The sequence below is a fragment of the Coregonus clupeaformis genome, unplaced genomic scaffold, assembly GCF_020615455.1.
Source record: "Coregonus clupeaformis isolate EN_2021a unplaced genomic scaffold, ASM2061545v1 scaf0488, whole genome shotgun sequence".
In the NCBI taxonomy this organism is placed as follows: Eukaryota; Metazoa; Chordata; class Actinopteri; order Salmoniformes; family Salmonidae; genus Coregonus; species Coregonus clupeaformis.
Window position 1 is genome coordinate 128,224 of NW_025533943.1, and position 8,838 is coordinate 137,061.

Here is an 8,838-nt window from a genome sequence, read left to right on the forward strand (position 1 = left end):
GTGTGTTAATACACTCTTGGCAGTTTGTTGTAACCAAGTATTGGTGCTAAACTGTGTGTTAATGGATGCTAGCATGCTAGTTAGCTATGGCGTCATAGCTAGGCATCGTGGGTTGTTGTGGGTAGTTACTGTAGGTTGGCAGTGTCTTCGGCCGTGCCGGCTGTAGCCGAAGCGAGCTAACTAGCCGTTTTTCGAACAGAGTCAGAGTCAACACAGTAGCCATTGTGTGCGGGTGTAGCACGAAGCTAGCTAGCTAGCCGTTCTTCAAACAAAGTCAACACAGTGGCCATTGCTAGCTACCCAACACGACCAGCTAACTGTACTGTAGTAGCTAAATACAATATACTTGTCCTAGCTAGCCAACGTTTAATCATTGCTGCGTCATGAAAGGAACTTGACACAGACACGAATGATCTGTTTATTGTGTTAACACACTATTGGTGGTTTGTTGTGACCAAGTGTTGGTGCTAAACTGTGTGTGTTACTGGATGCTAGCATGCTAGTTAGCTAGTTAACACACTATTGGTGGTTTGTTGTGACCAAGTGTTGGTGCTAAACTGTGTGTTATTGTTATTGGATGCTAGCATGCTAGTTAGCTATGGTGTCATAGTTAGCTAGCTGAATAAAGTGGGTTGAGTCTATTCCTTTAAACATTGAACCGCTGTGGTTCACAACAATTCTGATTTCTAAAGGTGGAAGTTGGGAGAGTTTTTGTTCGGGTGGTTCAGTGAAACAATTTTAGTTTCTGAGGTAGAAGTTTTTGGTGAGGGAGGCCCTGCTCTCTCCTCTCCCAGATGCTTAGCTTATTTCATTCCGATCTCCTCTGCATTTTTGTAGCCATTTGCTACAGCCTGTCAACTATGCCTCTGCCTATCCCTGTTCTCTCCTCTCTGCACAGGCTACACAAACGCACCACACCGCGTGGCTGCTGCCTCTCTAACCTGGTGGTCCCTGCACGCACCCCACACCTGGAGTTCAGGTCTCAGGCAGCCTCTGGAACTGCCGTTCTGCTGCCAACAAAGCTGACTTCATCCCAGCCTATGCCAACCTCCAGTCCCTCGACTTCCTGGCGCTGCGGAAAACATGGATTACCACTGAAAACACTGCTACTCCTACTGCTCTCTCCTCGTCTGACCATGTGTTCTCGCATACCCGAGAGCATCTGGTCAGAGGGGTGGTGGTACAGGAATCCTCATCTCTCCCAAGTGGACATTCTCAATTTTTCCCCTAACCCATCTGTCTATCTCCTCATTTGAATTCCATGCTGTCACAGTCACTAGCCCATTTAAGCTTAATATCCTTGTCATCTATCGCCCTCCAGGTTCCCTTGGAGAGTTCATCAATGAGCTTGACGCCTTGATAAGTTCCTTTCCTGAGGATGGCTCACCCCTCACAGTTTTGGGGGATTTCAACCTCCCTATGTCCACATTTGACTCATTTCTCTCTGCCTCCTTCTTTCCACTCCTCTCCTCTTTTGACCTCACCCTCTCACCGTCCCCCTACTCACAAGGCAGGCAATACGCTTGACCTCATCTTCACTAGATGCTGCTCCTCTACTAATCTCACTGCAACTCCCCTCCATGTCTCCGACCACTACCTTGTTTCCCTTTTCTCTCTCGCTCTCCTCCCACACTACTCACTCTGCCCCTACACAGATGGTAATGCGCCGCCGCAACCTTCGCTCTCTCTCTCCCACTACTCTCTCCTCTTCCATCCTATCATCTCTTCCCTCTGCTCAATCCTTCTCCCTCCAATCTCCTGATTCTGCCTCCTCAACCCTCCTCTCCTCCCTTTCTGCATCCTTTGACTCTCTGTGTCCCCTATCCTCCCGGCCGGCTCGGTCCTCCCCTCCAGCTCCGCGGCTTGATGACTCATTGCGAGCTCACAGAACAGAGCTCCGGGCAGCGGAGCGGAAATGGAAGAAAACTAAACTCCCTGCCGACCTGGCATCTTTTCCTCCCTCCTCTCTACATTTTCTTCATCTGTTTCTGCTGCTAAGGCCACCTTCTACCACTCTAAATTCCAAGCATCTGCCTCTAACCCTAGGAAGCTCTTTGCCACATTTTCCTCCCTCCTGAATCCCCCCCCCCTCTCTCTCTGTGGATGACTCGTCAACCACTTTGAAAAGAAGGTTGAGCGACATCCGATCCTCGTTTGTTAAGTCTAATGACACTGCTGGTCCTGCTCACACTGCCCTACCCTATGCTTTGACTTCTTTCTCCCCTCTCTCTCCAGATAAAATCCTGCGACTTGTGACTGCAGGCCGCCCAACAACCTGCCCGCCTGGCCCCATCCCCTCCTCTCTTCTCCAGACCATCTCCGGTGACCTTCTCCCCTACCTCACCTCGCTGATCAACTCATCCTTGACCGCTGGCCATGTCCCTTCCGTCTTCAAGAGAGCGAGAGTTGCTCCCCTTCTCAAAAAACCAACACTCGACCCCACTGATGTCAACAACTACAGACCAGTATCCCTTCTTTCTTTTTCTTTCCAAAACTATTGAGCGTGCCGTCTTTAGCCAACTCTCTTGCTATCTCTCTCAGAATGACCTTCTTGATCCAAACCAATCAGGTTTCAGGACTGGTCATTCAACTGAGACTGCTCTTCTCTGTGTCACGGAGGCTCTCCGCACTGCTAAAGCTAACTCTCTCTCCTCTGCTCTTGTCCTTCTAGACCTGTCTGCTGCCTTTGATACTGTGAACCATCAGATCCTCCTCTCCACCCTCTCCGAGCTGGGCATCTCCGGCGCGGCTCACTCCTGGATTGCGTCCTACCTGACCGGTCGCTCCTACCAAGTGGCGTGGCGAGAAGCTGTCTCCGCACCACGTGCTCTCACCACTGGTGTCCCCCAGGGCTCAGTTCTAGGCCCTCTCCTTTTCTCCCTATACACCAAGTCACTTGGCTCTGTCATATCCTCACACGGCCTCTCCTATCATTGCTACGCTGACGATACACAACTAATCTTCTCCTTTCCCCCTTCTGATAACCAGGTGGCGAATCGCATCTCTGCATGTCTGGCAGACATATCAGTATGGATGACGGATCACAAACTCAAGCTGAACCCTGGCAAGACGGAGCTGCTCTTCCTCCCGGGGAAGGACTGCCCGTTCCATGATCTCGCCATCACGGTTGACAACTCCGTTGTGTCCTCCTCCCAGAGTGCGAAGAGCCTTGGCGTGACCCTGGACAACACCCTGTCGTTCTCCGCTAACATCAAGGCGGTGACCCGCTCCTGCAGGTTCATGCTCTACAACATTCGGAGAGTACGACCCTGCCTTACACAGAGCGGCACAGGTCCTAATCCAGGCACTTGTCATCTCCCGTCTGGATTACTGCAACTCGCTGTTGGCTGGCCTCCCTGCATGTGCCATTAAACCCTACAACTCATCCAGAATGCCGCAGCCCGTCTGGTGTTCAACCTTCCCAAGTTCTCTCACGTCACCCCCTCCTCCGCACACTCCACTGGCTTCCAGTTGAAGCTCGCATCCGTTACAAGACCATGGTGCTTGCCTTTGGAGCAGCGAGGGGAACGGCACCTCTGTACCTTCGGGCTCTGATCAGTCCCTACACCCAAACGAGGGCATTGCGTTCATCCACCTCTGGCCTGCTGGCTCCCCCTTCCTCTGCGGAAGCATAGTTCCCGCTCAGCCCAGTCAAAACTGTTCGCTGCTCTGGCACCCCAATGGTGGAACAAGCTCCCTCACGACGCCAGGACAGCGGAGTCACTCACCACCTTCCGGAGACATTTGAAACCCCACCTCTTTAAGGAATACCTGGGATAGGATAAAGCAATCCTTCTACCCCCCCACACACACAGCGGACTCGCTCACCACCTTCCGGAGACATTTGAAACCCCACCTCTTTAAGGAATACCTGGGATAGGATAAAGAAATCCTTCTACCCCCCACCCCACACACAGCGGAGTCGCTCACCACCTTCTGGAGACATTTGAAACCCCACCTCTTTAAGGAATACCTGGGATAGGATAAAGTAATCCTTCTACCCCCAAAAAAAATAAAAAATGTAAAGTGGTTATCCCACTGGCTATAGGAGTGAATGCATCAATTTGTGAGTCGCTCTGGACTAGAGCGTCTGCTAAATGACGTAAATGTGCCCTTGAGCAAGGCACTTAACCCTAATTGCTCCTGTAAGTCGCTCTGGAGAAGAGCATCTGCTAAATGACTAAAATGTAAATGTAAATGTAAATGTCACTGTCCTCTTCTACGTCTTCCCCTGTACTAGAAGCTGGAGGCTGAATAGAGTTCGCTAACTGTGGATATAACCAATCATATTGTCACTATCCTCTTCTACGTCTTCCCCTGTACTAGAAGCTGGAGGCTGAATAGAGTTCGCTAACTGTGGATATAACCAATCATATTGTCACTATCCTCTTCTACGTCTTCCCCTGTACTAGAAGCTGGAGGCTGAATAGAGTTCGCTAACTGTGGATATAACCAATCATATTGTCACTATCCTCTTCTATGTCTTCCCCTGTACTAGAAGCTGGAGGCTGAATAGAGTTCGCTAACTGTGGATAAATTCCTTTCATACTGTCAGATCCTTTTATATCCCCTTGTGGACTGACTCTTTTCATAAGGTAGATTATGTTGCTCCATTGCCAAATTACCTCATTTCTTAACTGACTTTTCCTCCTTCGTAATGATATTTACAGTCCATTGTGCACTCATTAAATCCCATGATTTACACACCTCTTTCATGTCATTTAAATCCCATTTCGGGTAGCTTATGGCGGTATTAGCAATTATATACTTTCGCTCTACTTGTAATTTAACCCTTTTAAAACTACCAGCTTGAGGATAGTCATTATCTGTCCATGCTGATAAATCACTAAGATATAGTTCCACATAGAAAAATCCTCATTTACTTAACATCCATTTGCACATTGTCTGATTTTCACTACTTTTAAAAGATACTTGTTTTAAATGCGGATTTGTCTGTAATAATTCAGTCATTTCCTTTCTCTCTCTTCGAGGTAAAATGAAGCTCTGGTTTACTCTTAATGGAGACTGTTTTTCCAGATATCGGTCTACTAAGTTGGCTATCCATTACTTTTATTAGTTCATCCAATATTAGTAATCAAATACTTAAATCAAATCGCCAACTTGATCTTTATTATAATATAGTTTGCCTATTTTGTCATTGGTGCCATGATTCAACATGATCGCTCTGAGCATTTGTTGTTGAATCACAGCACCATGTTATTGTCTTATTTGCTATTTCTCCTTCCATCTGTTTACGTACTTGAATACCACTCATCTGTTCCCCTCAACAAAATATTGCATTTTAAACGTTCGTTACAGCTCAGCTTTACCACAGATAAGCAGAATTTAACCTATTAAAAAAATGAAAAGTTTGCTTCCCTGTTAGTTCGGCTGTAAACTGCATCCTGTTCGCTTAGACTCCAATCTGTTATGACCAGTTTCTCTGGTATCTCGTACTTCAGGATGTAAGAGAGTAGTCGACCACTTAGATGGAGAGTTGATTCATTGTTATTTAATGGTTACAGTACTGGATTCAATGACAAGCGGTACAGGCTTAGCCTCTTGTCATCTGAATGACGTCCATAGAAAACCTCTCAGTTTATATAATGCTCTCCGAGCTACTTCCATCCCACAGTTGCCAACCATTATTGAGTGTCACTCATCTCCTGCAATAGGATCCCGCATTACATAGTATCTGTGGCACCCTAGCCAGGCCATTCCATCACGTACTCTTTCTAAGATTAGCAACAGTGGCCCCCTAATCTATCTTGTGCACGCCGACCTTCTGGCCCCCATCCGTGACCGACACAACACATGGCGTGTCCTTCTCCTCTCTCTCACCTACAGCTGATGACTTTAAATACATTGCTGACTAAATACTTTTTTTCCCCACTGTATGTGTCCAGTGTGTGTGTGTGTGTGTGTGTGTGTGTGTGTGTGTGTATGTGTTCAGTGTGTGTCTGTCTGTGTGAGTGTGTGTCCAGTGTGTGTGTGTCAGTGTGTGTGTGTCCAGTGTGTGTGTGTGTGTGTCCAGTGTGTGTATGTGTCTAGTGTGTGTGTGTGTCCAGTGTGCGTGTGTGTCTAGTGTGCGTGTGTGTGTGTGTGTGTGTGTGTGTGTGTGTGTGTGTGTCAGTGTTACCATGGTTATTATTTACAGGGACACTGAGGAGTCAACATGATCAACCCTAAACCCTGGAAATAGGGGCTCAGTGAATGTGGAGTGGAATGTGTACAGGTGGGTCAGTGTGTCAGAGGAGACTCTGTAGAAGGACAGAGTGCCGGCTGGCCAGTCCAGATACACTCCTACTCTGTGGGGGCTGGAGGAGGGGACGTCTATGGTAGTGGGCTTAGTATTGTGCCTGGCCGTGTAACTTTTGTCAGAGCAGTACAGACTCCAGGACTTGTCATTCCATCCAATCTTACTGTCACTACCCACTCCTCTCCTGCTGATTCCTTTATATGCCACTCCTATATCAGCCTCACTCCCACTCCACTCTACCTCCCAGTAACAGCGCCCAGTCAGACCCTCTCTACACAGCACCTGTCTCCAGCAATCAAATCTCTCTGGGTGATCAGGATACGGCTGCTCCTCTCTCCTCCGTGTCACCTTTCTGTTCTCCTCAGACAGAGAGAGGAATCTGTTTACTGTGTTTAGGTCCAGTGTGAGATCACAGACATCTGATGGATGAAACCAGACACAATATTAGAAATCATCACCATTCACATTAGAATGTTAACTTACTTTTCACTAATTCATTTAATGTAGATGTTTCTAGGTATCAAAAGGAGAAGTTAAGGTTGAGACTTGTTGAATGATCATATGTTATACTGTATGGTAATATAAAACACACTTAATCCCATTAATTACACACACACACACACACACACACACACACACATACACATCCTGAACACACACACACACTTACACTGAACACACACACACACACACACACACACACACACACACACACACACACACACACACTGGACACACACACACATCCTGAACACACCCAGGAACACGCCACACACACACAGACACACACATTGTCAAAGCAACTCTTTCTAAACATTGGTGTCCCTGATTTGTGCTTCTGTAGAACTACAGCTGATATTTAATATGACCAAGTAAGTAATGATGGTGGTCTTTGACTTTGACTTCACTTGAATTAAGACTTATTCTTAGTCATATTCTTCACAGCAGTCAACACTCACATTTTCTAACTCCAGGTTTCATTCTGTTCTCTCCACCATGTTCCACACTGTAGCGGTAAGCAGAAGAACAGACAGTCATTGAGGATACACCTGAACTCACACACACACACACTCACAACACACACACACACACACACACACACACACACACACACACACACACACACACACACACACACACACACACACACACACACACACACACACACACACACACATAGCACACACACACACAGTCAGCATATAAGTTGGTCCAAGTGTGTGTGTGTGTCCAGTGTGTGTGTGTTCAGTGTGTGTGTGTGTGTGGGGCCAGTGTGTGTGTGTCCAATGTGTGTGTTTGTCCAGTGTGTGTGTTTCCAGTGTGTGTTTCCTTTGTGTGTGTGTGTGTGGGGCCAGTGTGTGTGTGTATGTCAAGTGTGTGTGTTTGTGTGTCCAGTATGTGTGTGTTTCCAGTGTGTGTGTGTGTGTGGTCAGTGTGTTTGTCCAGTGTGTGTGTCTGTCCAGTGTGTGTGTGTCCTGTGTGTGTGTGTGTGTGTGTGTCCAGTGTGTGTGTGTATCTGTTTGTCCAGTGTGTGTATGTGTGTCCAGTGTGTGCGTGTGTCTAGTGTATGTGTGTGTGTCTAGTGTTTGTGTGTGTCCAGTGTATGTGTGTGTCCAGTGTTTGTGTTTGTGTGTCCAGTGTGTGTGTGTGTGTGTGTGTGTGTGTGTGTGTGTCTGTGTGTCCAGTGTGAGTAAGTCTGTGTGTTTGTGTCCTTTGTGTGTATGTGTCCAGTGTGTGTGTTTACAGTGTGTGTGTGTGTGTGTGTGTGTGTGTCCAGTGTGAGTAAGTCTGTGTGTTTGTGTCCAGTGTGTGTGTGTGTGTGTGTGTCCAATTTGTGTGTGTGTGTGTGTCCAGTGTGTGTGTGTGTATGTCTAGTGTATGTGTGTGTGTGTCTAGTGTGAGTGTGTGTGTGTCCAGTGTGTGTGTTTGCCCAGTCTGTGTGTGTGTGTGTGTGTGTGTGTGTGTGTGTGTGTGTGTGTGTGTGTGTGTGTGTGCGTCATTTGTGTGTGTGTGTGTGTCCTTTGTGTGTATGTGTCCAGTGTGTGTGTTTACAGTGTGTGTGTGTGTGTGTGTGTGTGTGTTAGTGTGTGTGTGTGTCCAGTGTGTATGTGTGTCCAGTGTGTGTGTGTGTCCAGTGTGTGTACTGATACACGTGCACACACACACACACACACACACACACACACACACACACACACACACACACGACACTACACACACACACACTGGACACACACACACACACACACTACACACACACACACACACACACACACACACACACACACACACACACACACACACACTGGAACACAGACACACACACACAGGACAAACACACACACACACACTGGACACACACACACACACACTGACACACACACACACACTGGACACACTGCACACACACACACACACACACACACACACACACACACACACACACAAACTGGACACACACACACTGGACACAGACACAGACACACACACACACACACACACACACACACACACACACACACACACACACTGGATACACAAACACACCACACACAAACACACACACAGGACACACACTG